We start from the raw sequence: 20,595 nt of genomic DNA on the forward strand, positions 1-20,595 counted from the left end.
GCCGCAGAATCTCGTTATTTTAACATACAACAGACGCCTTACCGGGCACCCAGGAACTGCTAGACATCTTGCTGGGCTGGGAGGATTGGGAGATGAACAAAACAAGGAATTCAGAAATGCAAATATGATTCTTAGAAAAAAAGCTGCCCCACACCCCACAAGCTCCTAAGGGCTTGTTGACCATTAAAAAAAGAAAGAAAAGAAAAAAAAAGCAGCATCTATTAATAATGCAAAATGTTTTTAAAATATCATGTACGTTGGTCTTTTGCCTGCATTCATGTCTGTGTGAAGGTGCCAGATCTTGGAGCTACAGACAGTTGCGAGCTGCCATGTGGATGCTGGGATTTGAACCAGGATCCTCTAAAAGAGCAGTAAGTACCCTCAACCATTGAGCCATCTCTCAAGCCCCTACGATGCAAATGTTTGAAGCCTTGGACTCTGAATGGGGACAACCATTTCTGATAAATATCCCCAAGGTGGAGCCCAAGTCGCCATCGTAAGATTTGGGGGGGACTCTGGGTTTAGAGTAAAGAGGGCAGGATTCTTTTAAAACATGGCCCCTTCCCCCAAAATATTTCTATTCATTTCCCTTCCAATGAATTCCACCCCCCCCCCCAATATTCTATCTTTACCCGTTGGCTGAGAATCATGCTTGCTCCTCTTATTCTTAGCTTTTCACCCACACCTCTCCTTCTACCCCATATTGCGGGGTTACAGAGCCTCTGCACTGCAGCCACAGACCTGTGGGCTCCTCCGCTTCAGAACAGCTACCATTTCTGTTGCTCAGAGAAGAAGAAGAGGAGGAGGAAGGGGAGGAGGAGGAGGAAGAGGAAGAAGAGGAGGGAGGCAGGCCATGATCACATGGAGAGAGGGGGAAGAGTCAGAGGAGAAGAGTAAGAGAGTGAGAACCCCTTTTATAATGAGTCAGGCATACCTGACTGTTGCCAGGTAACTGTGTGGCAGAGCCTAGACAAAATGTCAAAAGTACCTGTCTCACAAGGCTGTTAGGAAGATTAAGTGGAAGCCAGGTGTGGTGGCTCATGCCTGTAATCCCAACACTCGGGAGAATGAGGCAGGGGGATCACTGAGTTTGAGGCCAGCCGGAAGAGTGAGCCGTAGGCTATGGTATGAGAGACCAAAGTGTCAAGATACCAAAACCAAAAGGAAAACCCGTAACATCAGCAGAGGAATTGGGGAGCTATCCGTGTCGGTCCAGTTAGTTTATATCAACAGCTGACATAACTATTTTGAGATTCTCTATTTTCACATCCAAATGGCACACAATCTTTTCGAATTCTGCTTGTTTATTCTTTCCAATATTCTGTTTCATTTTAATATATGACTCACTCTCATACCTGAAATACTAAAAGAATTTTTTTTTAAATATCTTACGTTCGGATCTGAAGGTACGCAGTTATAGTGTTGGAACTTGAAGGTTGAGGCAGAAAACTTGAAGTTCAGTACTGACTGGACTTGGAAACTGTGTGTGTCTGTCTGTCTGTCTGTCTGTCTGTCTGTTGGGCATGCTAAAGGCTCTTGGTATCTGAAATGGGAAAGAGCTACTTCTTCACAGTGAAACCGCAGTTGCAAACCCAACGTTGAGGCTACAGTGCTTGTGCAGCATTTGGCCGCACACCCGGTTTTTCTGCTTCGATGAAGAAAGCAGTTCACTGCCTCGCTCTGAGTCATAGCTTACACATCACCTAACACAGCACACCAGTCCCTGCCAACAGTCCCAGACTGAGTCTGCCTATAGCCACAGAAGTCACTGATTGCTCCAGACCCTAGACTTGGACTTACTGCCACTGAAAGAGACTCGCCTCGAAATGTAAAATTCATACCTCGAGAAATTCTTCAGGGAAGGGGTGGTTCGTTGGTTTATTGAGTCACGTATTTTAAGGTTCCTGCTTTTGTTCCATAGAGAAGGTCCTGAGTGGCTGTTTGGGAAACTAATCTGGGGAAAAAAGGAGTGTTGGGAGTGGGGGGAGACAGACAGAGACAGAGACAGAGAGAGAGAGAGAGAGAGAGAGAGAGAGAGAGAGAGAGAGGGGAGAGACAGACAGACAGACAGGCAAAGGAAGGTAATAAGCCAGGAGTACTTTTCGTAAAGTTGTCACCATGAGATTGATAAGACAATTTACCCAAAACTATTGTCACACTAGGGAGATACTAGTTCTATTGAAGACCGAGGAAATATGTCTACCTTTCAGGAGACTAAAGTCAACAGACATTAGAAAAATGTAGCATGCCTCTGAAGGTTTAGTGAGGTTTGACCTCAAAATGCAAACCCTGTCTGCATCTTAGCCTAGCCCTGATACAGACACAGATGCTACAGACTTTGCAAAGATGGCCTGAGTTTGTAGATGTGAAGATAGAGGGAAAGATGCAGCCCCAATAACGTAAAAGAGCTTCTTTTTAAAAACAAAACAAAGAGTTTTAGAGAATGCCATCGTGTCTGGACCCAGCCTTCCCTTTTTGCTGTTATTAAAATTGGAAGATTCCAGGCTTGGTGGCATTTACCTTTGACCCCAGAACTCAGGAGACAGAAGGAAGCAGAGCTCTATAAATTCAAGGCCAGCTTGGCCTACACAGGGAGTTCCAGGCCAAAAAGGGTAATGCAATAGCTTTTAAAAACTCATATTCTAAAACAAAGGACCAACATATTACCATCTAAGAACAGACCATGATTTCTCCTCATGTCAAACAAGAACTGTCTTGATATAGAAAATCACTTGAGGAAAAAAAATTTTTTTCTTCTGTATTTATACATCTGTATTCCTTATCAATTGCTTAATTTGTGTGAATACGCCAGGACAAGGAGTATAAAGTTCTTCTCTGTGAAGCAAATCTATTTTCAGTGAGATCAGATTAAACGTATGCCAAAGTTGAAGAGACATTTAGGACTATTCTCGTGAGGATTTGTTGTGTTATAGCCATTATATTTCCTTGGTGACCCATCCCATATGCACCTAGGAAAGTTATTGGGAATCAAAATAAAGCAAAACAAAACAATTTAAGAAAGTAACACTCAACCATCAGCTTTCTGTGAAAACAATGTCCTTTTTTCCCAAATGCATGCCTCTCAAATTCTCCCCAGTATGAGGCCCCACCTGCTGGCACCTGTACCAATTGCCAGCTGCTTAGAGTGCCCGCCTGCCACCTATGGCGCCTTGGTCCTGCTTGTTTTTCTTTGATGACAGATGTCCTGGGTTCAAATCCATAAGCAGATTTAAACATCTTAAATAACTAAGAGTTGCCTTCAACTGGGGGGTGTCACTATAACCTGAAACCAAAGCCCGGGCTTTTCTTCCTGTGTCATTTTGCCATTGTCTGGACTCTGTGTGTAATTCCTTCAACTTGAGTTGGTTAAATTCTGGTAGGTATAGTGCGGGGACAGACTCTATGTCTTAAAGAAGGGCGTGTGAACAACCTAAAGCTTTTCATTGAGAATACTGGAGGATTGAATGGATAGAACAACAAGAGTTGAGTTGAGATTTTTTGACTGTTAACAAGGAGTTCCCGTTCGCCATCTTGAAGGCAGAGTAAACTGTTTGAACTAGGCATGCTATTGATATAAGGACAGCTGGACTCCCTCCGAGCAACGTTAGCTTAGAACAACAGCCGTCTGGGAGAAGAGAGGAAAACAGAAGCCCCACAGGAAGTCAGTGGTTTCTAGAGAAAATAGCAGTCACAGTGTTATAGTTTAGACCTCCAATGTCTTTCAAAGGGCCACGTGGTAAAGTGCCCCCCTCATCCCACACCCCACCCTTATCCCCACCATCCACCCACTCACTCCCCACACATACATACCCCATGTTATTGGTAGCTGAGGCATAGTGGTCCCTGGAGCCAGGCTCTCAAAGGTGTTGGTGAGATTCCTCTCTTTCCCTTCTTTCTTTCAGTCACGACTATGAGGTGAATGATTTCCTTTCCCACAGGCTCAGAGCATGGTGTTCTGCCACCGACACAGCAACAGAAGCAATCTTTCATAGAATGAACCTTCAATACTGTAAGCCATCATAAACCTTCCCTTTCATAAATCATTTCCTCAAGGGTTACTTGCCTATGAACATGGCAGCATCTAGCAACAGAGAAAAGGAATTTGATGAACTCTATAGTAGTTGACTGGGCAGGAACTCAAGCATGTGATAACGTTTCCCTAGCAACTGCCCAGCATACTTTGGGGAAAACTTCAGAGACGTGTGGAAGAGGCCCTTGAAATGGGTTAGAGTTGTAGATAGTCAATGATTGAATCATCAAGACTCTCAGAAAGTGAATAAATGTTTATGATCACTGAAGAAGGTAATATAAATCTACTTGTGTGCTCTCGAAACATGTAAGCATGAGAGTGCTGGGCGTGGTGACACGGACCTGTAATCCCATCAGGCTGGAGGGAGAAGTCAGAGGATCAGATGCTCCAGGTCAGACTTGTTAACATCCCTAGTTCGAGGCCACCCTGGACTACATGAGACTCTATCCGTAAAAGACAATAAAGTAAGACAAAATAAAATAACTAAACACAGTACAGTAGCTAAAAAGAAATACTCAAAAAGAGGAAACTACTGTGTTGGAGTAGAAGAGTTATGGGTGACTTTATTTAATCTCTTTTTAGGAATTCATGTTATGATTGAATAATTTTTAAAAGCATTTACCAGAAAGGAGGCAAAAGGAGAAGATGTAATCGATAATATGTAATAGTCTATAAGAAAAGTAAAAACATTTATTAGAATCTCTCTTTCTCTCTCTCCCTTTGGTCTGTTTTTCCTCCTTTACTAGTCTTTCAGAGTTGACTTTCAACCTTCTTCTATTTCCTCCTGTTGGTTGCCCTTTTTAAACAAAACCAATCACTTCCCCTCAGGCTAAATGATGGTCCAGTTTGAGACTCTAGTATTTTGCTGGCTCTGAGTCTCTTGCATGAGCCCTTCAGACTTGCCTCCACTAGAAGAGTTAGAAGTATCTGACCCACAGAAGGAGATGCCCAGTTTTAAAACAGCAGAAGGCGTGAGTCAGATGCACAAGGAAAGCTAGTATTACCCGGGGAAGTCAATCGATGAGAATGAGTCCGTTTGATGAGTGCTGGAAACTTCGATGGAAGTTGGAATGGAGTATTTAACAGACTTATGAACAGCATTAACTTTATTTATTCCTGAAGATAATTTTAAGGTAGGTTGTTAAGGATTTATGGAGACTTCAGTATTGTGAAATAAAATGCTTAGCCTTGATAATAAAAAATTTTAGGAAGCGCAAGGCCCTGGGTTCGGTCCCCAGCTCAAAAAAAAAAAAATTTAATACCTGACTTATTAAATATAGTACACTTGACCCAAATTCTATGACTGTGTAGCCACTACTGTGCTTGTTTACAAGGGTGTGAGCAATAAGCACACAGCTCTTTTAAATTTTTAGTTTTCAAAATGCTGCTTGGTAGCCAAGACTCATGAAGAGCGCCTACCCCACGCATACTTTGGCAAAGGATTCAGAGGCTCTGTGGAAAGGTCCTGGTCTACCTCACCTCCCTTTTCATTTTCTGTTTAACAAACCACTTATATAAAGAGACGGGGGCCGCCTCTCACTTCACATGTGATTCGCTTGCTGCTTTTAAATTTTGAATTATATTTAATAACTGAGTTACTGTTAAAAGAAAATTGGTGTCTGGAGCAAACGCATCAGGAGAGATAAGGAGAACTACAAATAGGCCTCCTGCCTTGCGAGTTCCCTTTGGTGTTGGGGTATTTGCTCAGCGCATCCCATGCTGTGAAGCCAGGGGTGACCACTGTACTGCTGCATTCCCCATCACTCTATGCTATGTTCTTAGAGTCACCAGGTGACTTGTCAACGTAGTTGGCTTTGATCTTTCTCCTTCCTCCATCTCTGCCAGCTTTAAGTTGCCCTCTCTGACTCCAAAAACACGTCAAAATTTCATCGTAAGACCTTGGCTTTCTCTAAACTGTAGCTGGCTGGGTCTTCTTTCTTGATATACTCTAAATCATTGAGGATTGATGCTCTCTGACTTTTGCTTACCAGGCTCCGTATGTTGAACACAAGTTGGTTCGAGGAAGACTAGGATGTAGCTAGGCAATGGAGGTGGTGCACTCCTCTAATCCTAACACCTGCAAGCAGAGGCAGGCACATCTCTGAGTTCGAAGACAGCCTGGTCTACAAAGTGAGTTCCAGGACAGCCAAGGCTTTTATACGGGGGGAAAAAAGGCTTGAATGAAATGGCAAGTGGCACTTGAAAACTAAATGTAAATATTGGGGAACTAGAAAGTTACCAAACCAAAAATGGCACGAGTATTTCTGGTAAGATTAAAGATGCGTTGTTTTTCTTGAAAATGTAATGTATCTAGAAAGCAGGTAAAAGGTGCTAATATGATTTATTCTCTGACAACAAAATCCATACAGATTACATGTTTTTTCCTTTTGTCACACTAGCTATCATAGATCCTTCACGTTCTGAAATTTAATGCTAACATTATAATGGAAATATAAACATCCATATATTTGTCTGAATGGAGCTGCTAATCATCCCAGAAAATGTTTATTTTCCCCTGTTTCTTTCTTGCTAAATATTATAGTACTTCTCCACAGAAGACAGATTATTTCTCTGGAGTATTGTAAACTTAGATCTCTGCCTTCCTCAATGCATTTTCCTCAAAGTATTTTTCCACGACTTTTATAGTCATGATGTGCTGGGGTGGAAGGAAGAACGCTAACATTTATTCATTGCTCGCTAAGTGCCAAATACTGTGTCAGGCACTTTTATATTTAGCATCTTGTGGAGAAGCCTTATAGAACACATGCCTGTGCTGTGTAGTAAGGGGCTGAGGCTGAAGATAACTACCTTCCTCCGTGTCTCACAACAAGACAGTAGAGCCCAGATCTAACCCCAAGGCACGCTTCGAATCCTGTAGAATTTCTATTGCATCACACTAAAACCTTTGCGAACACTTGTGCAAGCGGAAAAAGAAGGCCCTGGAGTGTTTTCTACATCCTGCCTGGGAGTAAACAGCATTAAGAAGAAACAAAGCAGGAAGCATAGAGAGACAACCGAGGACTGAAACAATATAACAATGGCTCTACTCACAACAATGCGAGTTATTCAAACACAGACAAACTAGATTTTGACAGACAACATTCTTTTACTTTTTGATCACCATAAAGACATTGTCTTTCAAACAACAACAACAACAACAACAACAACAACAACAACAAAAAGAGACTCTATAAAGTGTCTTCCTAAGTCCAGGTGTACGAGAGATAATAGCGAAATATTCAGCATATCTGATGCCTCCCAATCAAACTAGAATTGGAAGATAGGTAATTTTATGAGCGCTAGAAAATAATTCTAATGGTAATTGTCCAAATAGTCCTGGGTATCAGAAGTACTGGGTACTAGAACAGGGTATCCTACCCCATGACAATTCCCTCTTGGATCTCAGGGAGATACCCCATAGATCACACAGATTATATACACTTCAGGTCAGAACTATAAGCAGCCCGACTACTTATATTGCATAAATTTATGCAGTGAATGTCACTTCATACTGTTTGGATGGTTGCCACACTGAGGAGATCTCAGGGAAGAAGCTAACACTTACCAACACAAATCTGCTTTAACTAACCTGCTGGACATCTCAGCTCGGTATTTTATATAAGGTTAAGTGGTTTTCAGATGTGCCGAACTCACAACTGATCACTGCTCTACACTTTTGCCCTGTCGGGAGGTATCCATCAGAAGAATGGAACCCAGTAGGTAGCTTTTATTAACCTCTTCTTTGACCCTGAGCCTAGAGACCATCTACGCATTAAAGCTTCCCTTTTCAGTGCTGCCAGAACACTCAGGCTTGCACGGACAGGTCAGACAACAATGTTTTTGTTTTGTTTTGTTTTTATAGTAATTTTCTTGTTTTTAACAGTTCTGTCCAGGCATGATCACATACCATAAACTGCACACATTTCAAGCGTCCTATTTGATATCATGAAAGTATCAGCCGGATCTTTTTTTTTTTTTTTTTTGAGATTTTATTTATGTGAGTACACTGTAGTTGTCCTCAGACACACCAGAAGAGGGCATCAGATCCCATTACAGATGCTTGTGAGCCACCACGTGGTTGCTGGGAATGGAACTCAGGACCTCTGGAAGAGCAGTCAGTGCTCTGAACCGCTGAGCCATCTCTCCAGCTCTACGGTCATTTTTTAAAAGGACAGAGAAGAACACATTTTATAATGACTGTGAGTGAATGACTGTGAGCGTCTTCATGCCCTTTTGTAATCTTTGCTTCCTCTAGACCCAAGGAACTTCTGATTATTTTTTGTCTCCTATAATTGTATAAAAAACGTAATCATATGGGAGCTTGAAAGATACTGCAGTCAGCAAAATGCTTGACTTTAAAGCACGAGGACCTGAGTTCAGTCCCTTGAATTCAAACAAGCAATCAAGCAAGCAATCAAAGAGCTGAGTGTGGTGGTGACCAGCTATGGTTCCAACACTGGGGATACAGAGACAATGATGGATCTACAGAACTTGCTGGTCAGCCAGCCTAGTGACCCTAGTGCCTTTTGCGCCAGCAAGAGACCCTGTCTCAAAGAACAAACGAAAACCAAACCAAAACAAAAGAAAAAAAAAAAGAAAAAAAGAAAAACAAAATAAAAACCCCAGGGAGACAGAGCCTAGGAAATGATATCCAAGGTTGTGTTTTGGCTTCTACATATGCACATGCAGCCTCTCACACATGTACCTGCATACACACGAACATTTATACACAGACAAAATGTAATCATATAATATTCTTTTCTATTATTGATCATCTATTTATCTATCATCTATTTATCATATCAATCATCTGTATATCTATCTACCATCGATCCATCTATCTATCTGAAATCTATCTCTTATCTACCTTGTACTTTGCCTTTCTTTCCCCAGCACAATGGATTTGGGATCCATCTACATTGCTTTACTTACTGATAAGTCAATTATTTTTCTTCTTTTTTTTTTAAAGATTTATTCATTTATTATATGTGAGTACACTGTGGCTATCTTCAGACACACCAGAAGAGGGCATTGGATCTCTTTACAGATGGTTGTGAGCCACCATGTGGTTGCTGGGAATTGAACTCAGGACCTCTGGAAGAGCAGTCAGTGCTCTTAACCGCTGAGCCATCTCTCCAGCCCCTTCTTTTTCTTCTACTTGTTCTTTTCACGTAGCTTTCTTTTGTCCATTTTTGCACTTCGCTCTCCTTTATCCAAATTACTTCCTCTAGGTTTCAATATTCTGATAGTACTCATGGCATAAACTCAGGGATGGGAGAGACTTGTGGTCTCTGACTGCCCTGCACTTTTTTCCCTCTTTGCTTAATAGCATATTTTTTCCTATCCGTTGGCTGTTTTCATCATCTTGCATCTTCTACACTACCCCTAGTTTGATGCATCTCTTCTGATTACATGATGGACACAAGACTCAAGGTTGGCATCAGAGCCACTCTTAGAATTTTCTGAATGGAACTTCCTCCCTTTAGGTCGGAAACTGGCACTAGTCCCCTTTTAGACTATTTTGATAAAATACCTGTGGTTATCAGCTTAAAAGGCTTTTAAACTTTTTTATTTATTCATTTTTTTTTGCCTTATGGCATTGAATATTTTCATCCATGGGCATTTTGTTCTGTTGTCTTGGGCCAGGGACAGCATAGTATATTATGGACAGAGCACAAAGCGAGGGAGGCCTGAGCACTTCGTGGCTGTTAGGAAGGAGGGGGCGGAGAGATGGGATATCAATATCTTCTTCAATACTTCATTCCAGAAGGCCCCACCTCATAAGGGCTTCAACATATTAAAGTACTAAAGGCTGAAACCCGAATCTTTGATCTGTGAGCCTTTTCGGGCACTTACTCAGACCGCTGCTGAAACTGTGAGCTCGTGACTCCAGAGTGCCTGTGAAGTTGTAAAGAAGTGGGGTTTGTTCGCTGACACAGGCCTGTGGTCTCAACTGCTCTGGAGGCTGATGTAGGAGGATAGCAAGGTCAGAGGCAGCCTGGGCAACTTAGGAAGACCCTGCCTCAAAAAAAAAAAAAAAAAAAAGTTGAGAAGTGAGGCTGGAAATATAGCTCAGTGGTAAAGGACTTGTCTAAGGTACGAGGCCTGATGTTTAGTACTAACATGAGTGAATCAACACCAGAAGGAGAGGCTCGTGAGAACCAGAGCAAATGTGTTCCAAGGCTGACTTCATGGAGTTGGCCGACAACGGGCCGCTCATCCCTAGCTGTTGGAACTTTAATTAAATGAGGGCACTGCATCCACTTTCCTACTTACCAGAGTGGCTAATCTTTTCTTCCTTAGGGAGGGGCTCTCTTTCTGTTATCTGCATGCTTGTCCTTCAGGTAATACATGTTTTTTTTTTTTCTTGATTTCAGGGGTCTCGATGACGGCCTTTGACTGAAGCCGGCTAATTTGTTTATCCTCCTGGATACTGGCGTTTCTTTTCTCTGAGGTAGGACCCCAGATGTAAAGAGCTACCCATACCGAATCCATGGGTTGGCTGACCTAGTTCGGAATGAGCCAAGGGTCCTGATGGCATTAATCGAGCTGTCTCTGAAGCTGAGACTACCCTTGGCCCAAATCTCCTTCCAGTAAATATTCACGTGGCATATGACAGAACAATTCACGTGGCGTTATGGCATTGTCTTCTTTAGTCCTTTTAACCTGGCAGGTACTTTCATGGTCCAAGTTCATATGTGGGAAAGCTCTTTAGTAATCTATGGACTTGTCCGACTGGCACGATTGGAAGAGGTTGGAGCTGCCTGGATCAGCTGTAATACATAATTGCTCCAACAGTGCTTCAGGCTAGACCTCTGACCTGCTCAGCTTCAAGTTCGCTGATCTTTTGCGTGACATTTAACGCTCCTGACGTTTGTAGCTTTATTGCTGAAAAAAAGTATATTTGTAGAAAAAATAACCATAATTAAAAAATATATATATTTGTCTGGTTTGATTCTTTTTCTCTTTTTCACCTACTCCCTCAATTTCTTTCCCTATAATCTCTCTAAATACCAGATACTTTCTCTAGTCTACTCTTCACCCTTCTCATCAACTTTAAATGCTCCTGGATCATCGTGAGCTTGGGCATGAAACTTAGTTTACTGAAAAACAACTTTTTTTTTTTTTTTGATGAATGCTCAAAGATTAGAAGATTTCCAATGAGTCTGTTATGAGAACACACTGAGACGAATTTCAAGATGACAGACCACAGACCACTGCTGTTCCTTGCTTCGTCTCATTCTTAAAAAAAAAAAATGAAAAAAAAAATTAATGTCCATTGATTATTTTCTCCTGGGAAGATTGCCGACCGCCATACCATCCTTCATTTACCGAACAGGGAAAACCAGTGCGCATCCTTTTCAACCATATTTAGTAAAAGAGAGGATTTGGGGATGGAGAGATGGCTCAATGGGCAAAGCGCTTGCTCCAAAAAGCTTGACGACCTGAGTTCAGATCCTCAGACCCAGAGGCAGGGGCTTCGAATTCCAGCACTTCCGAGTTGGAGATGTGAGGGTCTCGGAGGCTTGCTGGCCAGCCAGTCTTCCCATTCGCTGAGCTGGGCTGTAGTGGTGTAAGCCTTTAATCACGAGAGGCAGAGGTAGACAGATCTCTGGGTTCAAGGTCAGTGCCAGGACAGCCAGGGCTACCCAGAGCATCCTCTGCCTTGGGGTGGGGGATGGGGTGGAGAATGACAAAGGAAGAACCTTGTTTGTCTCTGGCCTCCACAGGGGCAAGCCAGCAAGCTTATATGCAAAAGTATAACACCCAATAAAACAAAAGGGAAAGAATTTGTTAAAGCTGGCATCACTTTTCAGGGGACTCTTAGATAAGTTCTTTTGTTTGAGGTCTCCTGAGGCTCACACTGACCTCAAGCTCAATTTGAGAATGAGTTTTTTGTTTTTTGCTTTTTGTTTTTTTTCCAGAGCTGGGTACCGAACCCAGGGCCTTGCGCTTGCTAGGCAAGCGCTCTACCACTGAGCAAAATCCCTAACCCCGAGAATGAGTTTTGCATTTCCTTTTTTTTTTCTTGCCGCCACTTCCCTGGTATATTCCACCATGCCCTCAATTTTAAATTTATTTTATTTTCTTAATGGCCCACTTCTGATTTTTGTCTAAATTGAGTATTGTCAGTCTAGGGAAGGGGAGAAAGAAGAGAAAGCAGAGAGGACAAGCTATTTGATCTCCCCTTAGTCTTGGTACAGCCTTGCAGCCTCCTAAAAGCCAGGAGCCAAACCTCTCCAAAGCATTTTGTCAGTAACTAAAGACCAATTTCGTTTCTGCCTCATTTTATTCCATGTTCAATGCCTTTTGACTCTCTCCCCAGTATTTTCATGTATGCCCCAAGGATATTCCTTCTCTGTGGTCAAAGCAGCCTGGCATACATTAGCCTTACTGGAAAGAAAATTATTTTTAATCTCAGAACCTCTCCCAGCTTTCTGTATATAACTGTGCACTGTGACTTTCTGGAAGAGACAAATGTGGCATTTTCCAAGTGGATTTGAACTTGGAATTCTTCCACATCTCTCTCCTTCCCAAGTAGCAGGGAGATTTAAAAAAAAAAAAAAAACCTGCTTAACATATTTAACTGCAGTTTGGAAAACATTCAGAGTTTAAAAAACTATTCTACATTTAAAAATATTTTACAAAGCTGGGTATAATGGTGCATACCTTTAATCCCAGAACTTGGGTGGCAGAGGCAGAGGCAGAGGCAGAGGCAGAGTTTGAGGTCAGTCTGGTCTACAGAGTGAGTTCTAGGACAGCTAGGGCTACAGACTATAGAGGTCTCCAATAAATTTAAAAAGGAAGGAAGGAAGGAAGGAAGGAAGGAAGGAAGGAAGGGAAAAAAAGAAACAAAAACAAAACCAACCAACCAAAAAACCCCAAAGTATAATCCCTAAAAATTTCATATCAGCATTTACTAGCCTCTGATCATCTTCCTAGTTTTTCCTCATCTTAAACACCTCAAGCGGGGCTGGGGATTTAGCTCAGTGGTAGAGCGCTTACCTAGGAAGCGCAAGGCCCTGGGTTCGGTCCCCAGCTCCGAAAAAAAGAACCCCCCCCCCCAAAAAAAAAACACCTCAAGCATCCTGCCACCTCCTTCCTCAATCTCATCACCATCGATGTTTGAGCTTGTTTGTCTCTCCTGTTTATGCATTAACTGATTGGTTCCTTAAGTGATCTGCTTATATATTGCTCATTTCCACTGACAGAGTTCAAGGGCAAAACTACCTTCACCTCTGAGTCTTTAAGGTCTAGCATGGTACCTGGGCCAAATGATGCAGTTAGCAATGTTTGTTTTTAAATGAAAGAACAAATAGGTCAACCAAATAATCATCTAGATTCCACAGGTCAGATTTCTTCTATGGTGCTATGGTAGAGAAGATATTTCTTGGGAATTTCGGCTGAGGCAAAATAATCTTTGATTTCTAATGGGCTAATTTCAGTCCAGCGATGTGAAGGAAGAATTCTAGATGCCGAAACTCAGGCTGCAATCATGTAGATTCCCTTTTTACTATTTTGAATATTTACTAAGATAACCAAAAAAAAAAGTATACAATTGCTTTTTAATATAAGGCAAGCATGTGAAAATATTTGGTATGAAAGTAGGTCATGTATTAAAAATATTTTTTCTTTAACTTACAAAGAACTCTGAAAATGTTGCTAATTCTTACCATATTATAAAATTGCTTGAGTTAGTTTTTACACATGTAAAAAATTATTAGCTGCTGTTTAAAAGTGCATACTCTTTTTTTTTTTTTTTTTTTACTGGAGCTGGGGACCGAAACCCAGGGCCTTGCGCTTGCTAGGCAAGCACTCTACCACTGAGCTAAATCCCCAACCCTGCATACTCGTTTTTAAAGGGACGCATTGTAAATATGGTCATTCTTACATGGTAAATACGTGTTAAAGTATTTGTAGAGAATAACTATTATTAACTTATAGTTCTGGTAATATTGGAGACACAGGAGAGATCTGGTTGACATGTATGAACCTTGGGAGTTGCAGAAAATACATCCAGCTTCGTCCAACAAAGTAGTAGAAAGAAGGTAGCAGAAAGTATCTTCAAGGAAAAAGTACAGCAATCTGAAAAGATACTACTCAGAAGTCCTTAGGAAATAATGAGATTTGAAATTGGACTTAAAATATATTGTACACTTCCTGGTGTTGAGAACGGAAGAACAAAACATAACAAAAAACCCCAACCTTCACCCTAGGGGCCTTTTATATGGTTAACTTTTTCTTGGTTAGGGTGTCCACATCCGGGGCCCCATCGTCTTCTTTCTGTTCTCTCAGTATCTCCCTCTGGAACTTAAGTCTGCTTTAACTTTATGCTTCTATCCCTACTTGTGGAAAGAAATGGGCCAGTGTCACTTTAGTTTGTCTACACATCAGTTGTTCCTACCTGGAAAATAAGAAAGCAAAAGGATTTACAGAAACTGGGCCAACCTCTTTGACTCGCCTCCTTCAAGCAACAGAATCTAACTCACTGCAACAGTATCTCTTTCTGGGTCCTATAACATAGTATTGACCCTCTCACAACACGGTTTTATTCTAACCATTTTAGTTTTTGTTGTTGTTGTTGGTTCCCCCCCCCCCCCCCCACGGAGCATACAGCCAACAGTGTAATAACATTTAAAAACACTGTGGTTGAAATCAAAGTTTCGTGCGTGGGTGACTACGCACTAGCAACGCACAACCAGTCACAGAACAGGAGAAAAGTTGGGGCAATCCACCGAGATATTTCTTTGTGGGTCATTTGACATCAACTCTCGAAAGCACTTTGGCAGGCATCCTGTGTACAGTAGCGCCTGGAATACTTCAGTGTTTTACAGTTGCGAGGGGGACAGTGAGGGATTGATTTATTGTGATCGGTTCCTCACCAATCGTGGTGGACAGGCACAGTGCAGCGTTCTGTCCACCGACAGGGTCTCCCTGCTCTCCCGATGAGTTTGAAGTGAGGCTTTGGGCGCGAGTTCCCTGGGAATACCCCCGCCCCGCCCAGACCACGCCCCGGCCATAAGCCCCACCCCCAAGTAAGGCCCCGCCCCGCCCTGTCGCCGCCGCCGGCAGGGGTCGCGCTGCCCCAGGCGAGCCGTGCAGGCGGGGGTGGGGAAGCTCCCGCAGCCGGTCGCTTTTCTCCGCCGCCGCTGGTTGGATCGTTTCAATAAAAGTCTTTTTTTTTTTCTTTTCTTTTTTTTCCCTCCCCGCTCTTGCTCGCTCCGGGGAACAGGCGGAGGCGTTAAGCCGCAGCCTCCGAGCGAGAGAAAGCAACGCGCACGCAGACGAACGAGAGCGGCAGCTGCGGTCTCCCCAGCGCCCGGCGGTCCAGCAGCCCGCGCCCCGCCGCCTCGCTCCTCCCCGGCTCCGCTGCCCGGAGTACTGGGCCGTCCGCGAGGCTCCGCGGCCCGGGAGCCATGTTGAGCGGGGGGCTCGGCCACGCGTGAGGCGGCCGGCGGCCCTCGCGGAGCGGAAGGCGCGAGAGGGGGAGGCCTGAGCCTGAGGCGCCTCGGCGCGTCCGCCGCCACCGGACCTGCATCCGCTCGTTCTGCGCGCCCGCCCGCCCGTCCGCCCGGAGCCCGCGATCTCCGCACTTGCTGGTGAGTTGGCGGCGGGGCTGGGCAGGGATCGCGACGCCTGTCAGCGGGCGGCTCGGGTGGGGACCGTGTCGGTCGAATGTCCACGCGCGACGTGGGCTGCGGGAGTGCCGAGCTGATTGGGGGGCCTGGGGGGAGGGGCTCCCGTCGCCGCCGCCGGAGTTCGCGGCGGATCGGGGCTCCCTGGGAGGCTGGTGGCCCCGCGGGGCGGCGGGAGGGGAAGAGGCGGAAAGTCCCCCCGAGACACAAAGGTCCCCGGGGTCCGGGTGGAGGCGCGGGCGGCGGGAGTGGGCGAGGACGCGGCGCTGCGGGCTCCTTGGAGACGCGGGAGGCTGCGCGCGGGTGGGTGGGCAACTCCGCGGGGGAGGAGCCCTCGCGTGGGGGATCGGGTCGACACAAAGCTCCGGGCAGCCCTCTTGCTGGCGGGTCACACCCCTGAGTGTCGCTCCAACCGGAGGCGGAGGGACTGTGGGAAACCCAAAGAACCCGGGAAGAGGGGGGTGGGGGTGGGTTCCACCGTTGTCTCAGCCGCAGTTGCTTTGCTCCGTGTTTATGTTCGGTGCTTCTGTTCCCCATCTCAGCTAGGTGGCCCCAGTTTTCTCCCCCACAACACCCCCGCACTGCCACATCGCCTTCCCCTGTGGTTCCCCACTCATTCTCTCCCCTACTTTTCACCCACTCCTTCTGGGGTAAGCGGTATTTTGCCTTCAGCTAGGGGAACGTTTGCTAATGACAGGATGCCTGACTTGTTCTGACCCTGAACTGCCTTGAACTCTTCTCTCTTTTCCTCCCACCCTTTCCTTTCTGGGATCTTCTGTGTCACGTGGCCATTAACAATTAGCTTTTCTTCTTCAAAAATGGCAAAAGCATTTAGCTGAAATCTGTGGCGCCTTTCCCTTCTGTGAATGTGGCCATCGAAGACGTGTCAGTGGCCCTGCTTTATCGCCTCCTAAGTCAAATTGATTCTTAAGACACAAGTCTGAAAATTTTGTTTTGAATCTTTGCCATTCCTTTGGCCAGCAAAGTGTATTTCTAATAGCGGACCCCCTGTCACTTAACAGGAAATGCTTGACTTAAAGGGAGACAATTCTTGCCTCCCAACTTTTACTGTTTCTTTTTTCCTGATCCTTTGTTGGACTTCTTTTTTAACAGTATTTGTGCAAGAGTATCAAAGTCACAGATTTGAGTGACTGTTCGAGATTGACTTTGTTAACCACCGAACAGAAGAAGATCTCTGATAAGTCGAATTGACCCAAACCTTTGAATCTAGAAATATGTGTAAACTGAATTTTATGAGAAAAAAAAATTTGCTAGTGGTAATAGAATAGGTTTTATTTTGTTCTTTTGTGAGTGTGAGGAGTTGGCTTATGTATTAAATGTAGTGTCACCTGATTGATGAAGTCATTTCAGTTTTTGTTGTTCTGACATCTGCATAATTCCATAAACAGTGGGTTCAGACAAAAGAAAACAACATGACTAAGGACGTCTTTAATTTTAATTTTTTATTTTTAATGTTATGAGAGTGAATACAGGAATGTGAAGAGTGCTGCTCTTTTATCTGGCAAGCCATCTCATAGGCCAGAAGCATTAACTATTTGAATGCTGCGCTTCAAAGAAATATTGCTGACTCTTTGATTTGAAGCTGCTTTAAAATTCCAACACAAGTGCCAGCAAGATGGCTCAGTTGGTAAGGCTGCTCGTCTCAGGGCCTGAATTCAATCCAGGGGAACACATGCAAAGATGGAAGGCAAGAACCCCACAAAGTTATCCACGATTCCCACATGCATACACCACACACATCTCATCATCTTCATCCTCATCATCATCATCATCACGTCCGTTGAGTAATAAATAATAACAACAAAAATACCTATTTTAAAATTCTTATGCAAGCATAGGAGTTTCAACTATTTTTACAATGGAAATGAAAATATGAATAGGAAGAAAGTAAGAGTAAAATCCGTTTATTGTAGGTGCAGTAATGTTAGTGTGGCTGTAAGGACATTCACATCTAACAACATGCTGTCTTTCAAGTATCGACACTAAAATTTTAGGCATTTCAGCTACAGTCTGCATTTTTCAACTTCTTCTCTCCCTGTCAGTGTTTAGAAACCTTTGTGAAATTAGCAGGTCACATTATTAATTGATGCTTAATATACTTATCAAAACCTGTGTACCTTTCTTTTCACCCCTTTTAGTACCTACTTAGATAATAAAAATTTGTGACACCAAGAAAATGTATGCCCAATCAGTGTTTATGAATTGTGGGTTGTTCATTTTTTACCTCTATTTTTCTAAATCTTCACATTCCTTTTACAGCCAGGAAAAATGTAGAATTAAAGTCTTGTTAATAGCATATTTTTTGTATTCCTAAAATAGGGTTTTGTCAAATATGTATTCCCATCTTCGGATTCAGGCCTAAGGAAGTAACTTTTGGTGTTAACTGTGTGACATAGTGTAACCTGCCCTATACAAGTTGGATATCAAAAGAACAAAAGAGATATGTGCACAGTAAGGAAAGATGAAATTAGAGGACTTAATTTAGTATGTTAGCTTTAATGCTTATACGTCATTGATTCTACAAAAACTAGAAGACAGAAAATCTTTTGTCCTGTTCTGTTGCTTACAGCGGTGTTGACTAGAAGCTGTGTTGGCTGCAGGGATTTGAAGGTCCGTTTCGATACATTTAGTTTTCAGATACTATGTAACCCTACCATTGTGATGGGAAGGTGCAGGGTATAAGATCATTTGCTTGGCTCTGACAAGGCCTGTTTTCAACCCTCAACTTCCAGCAAAACTGTTTCCTTTTCCTTCCATGATGAAATGGGGCTGCGAACTGAAAAGCAGTGGGATACCTTATTGTGAAGAGTACAGAAAAGGATGGTGGCAACAGAGGAAGCTATTCACAAAGGGAAGACCATGTTGTCTTCTAATATTAAAAAGCTGTCTGAACACTGCATTGCTTTGCCTGTTTCCTTTGTTATTGTCTCATAGTCTTGGATACTTACAAGAGATCACAGTCAGTATCTTTATTGTTGTTCTTTAGTCTTTGAATAATTATAACTTCATGTTCTGACATTCTTCTACATGGGTTTTTTTTTTTTTTTTTTTACTTCCAGAGTAGATAATTACTGAATAAATATATTTCTCTGTTGGCAGGAAAAAGCTATTATATGTTGAACTCTACTTACAGAAATAGGCTCTATGTTCTTTCAGAAACGATCTCTCCTTTTTGTACATGCAAAGGAAAAGTAATTTTGAATTATTTTGAATTTAAAGGTTATTTTGGCTCAAGCTTTTTAATAATGTATTTGACACATCTTTTTATAAAAAGGATGATGACATTTTTAATTTTTAGGGTTGATGTAATGGTATTTAAAATGTGCTTTCCGTAGCACTTGTAAATGCTAGAAGATTCATCCCATAGGTCACTAGCGGATTCAACTTGTGATGTTGCCAGTTTCTTTGAACTCTTTGGAGAGAGGACTGATTTGACTGTCTTTTATGGATTCTTCTTGTCTTTGGTGGGCTTGTTGTCCTTTTGCTCACAGTATAATCACTCGGTGTTTAATTTTGTTCGCATATGCACATGTGCGCATGTGTGTTTACATGTGTGTTTACATGTGTGTTTACTTTTGATGTCTGCAAAATATTGACCTGGAAAAAGGAATTGTGAAAAGCCTGAAAAAACTGTTTTGGGGTATAACTTTCTCATTCTGCCATGTTTTGCTTCTCTCTGCTGGCCAACTTGGAAAATCAATAAACCACATCTAGCAGTAAATCTAATGTTTTGTGGCCTACAGTAACATACCACCCCAAACACTTGTTTTTGGGAAGCTGATTTTTAGATCAGATCCACAGTGTGTCAGGATAGCTTGCCTAGCAGAGGACACAGTTAACATTTAATGACTTTGTTTTCTCATAGTTCATATTGTATACTGATTGATTGCATGGCCTCCAAATTCACGTGGTGGAGACCCATAACCAACTGGTTAAATGGTTTGGAGATAGGCTTGGGGGAGCTAATGTAGATCTAGTGAAAATTTTCTAAAGAATCTTCAAAAATAATTTTTGAGAAACCTCATCTTAGACCACTTCATCTTCCATAACAAAGCACCACCTACTGGGTGGCTTTTTAAAACAGTGTTTTCTCCTTACTTTGCTGGATTCCTGAAGTCTGAGGTCATAGTGCCAACTTGGTTAAATTTTGGTGAGGGCTCTCTTTGTTTGTAGATGCTTGTCTTAACTGTGGTTTTCTGGCTTTTTGTTTGTCGCCTGCAGGTGGAGAGGAAGGATGAGAGAGAAAAAAGGGGGGGGGTGAGGGGGGAAACGGAGGAATAGAACAAGGGAGAGAGGTTTTTCTTCTTATAAGGATGTAACTACTATTATAAAGGCCTGCCCTCTGGACCTTGCTTAAATCTAACTAGATACCCCAGATCACCTCTAGAAGCCATTGTACTGGTAGGTGAGAGTCTTAACCCATGAATCTGAAGCCACTCAGACGTTCAGTATATAACGCAAACTGTGAGCTCCTCAGTTGTGCCTGGTGCCGCACCAGACACTAGTGTTTGGTTAAGTCCTCACAGGAAACCTATTGTAGTGGGTAAACCTTTTTTTTTTTTTTTTTTTTATTTCCTAATAAGGAAGCGAAGGCCTTGGGTTAAGTAATTTCCCCCAGGGTCCTACCACTGTAGTGACCCAAGATCCAGTTTAAGCATTCAAAAATGCTGTGCTCATAGTGTCTCTACCAGGATGGAATGCTGAGCAGCTTGCTAGCTAACACAGAGGCAGTGGTCAGTCAGAGAAGAAGGCACAGGCAGTGTGTGTACAGACCGTTCCACAGTCCTCCCCACCCTGGTATCTTTTGTGGATGCTTTAAATGCATTTGCTTTCTTTTCAAAATGTCTATGTTCATTTACATTGACTTTACAGAGATTGGAATTATTGAATTTATATCATTTAACTATA

General features: G+C 42.9%; 1 protein-coding gene across 1 annotated transcript in view; it reads left to right on the top strand.

Moving 5' to 3' along the window:
- Positions 1 to 15,294: 15,294 nt before the first annotated feature.
- The window catches only part of Cdk17 (cyclin-dependent kinase 17), a 106,632-nt gene continuing 101,331 nt past the window's right edge, over positions 15,295 to 20,595 (top strand). The window contains exon 1 of the mRNA NM_001108082.2: positions 15,295 to 15,630. The gene's annotated coding sequence lies outside the window, so the exon portion shown is untranslated. The remainder of the gene's footprint in view (positions 15,631 to 20,595) is intronic.

The sequence above is a fragment of the Rattus norvegicus genome, chromosome 7 (genome assembly GCF_036323735.1).
Source record: "Rattus norvegicus strain BN/NHsdMcwi chromosome 7, GRCr8, whole genome shotgun sequence".
NCBI classification, from domain to species: Eukaryota; Metazoa; Chordata; class Mammalia; order Rodentia; family Muridae; genus Rattus; species Rattus norvegicus.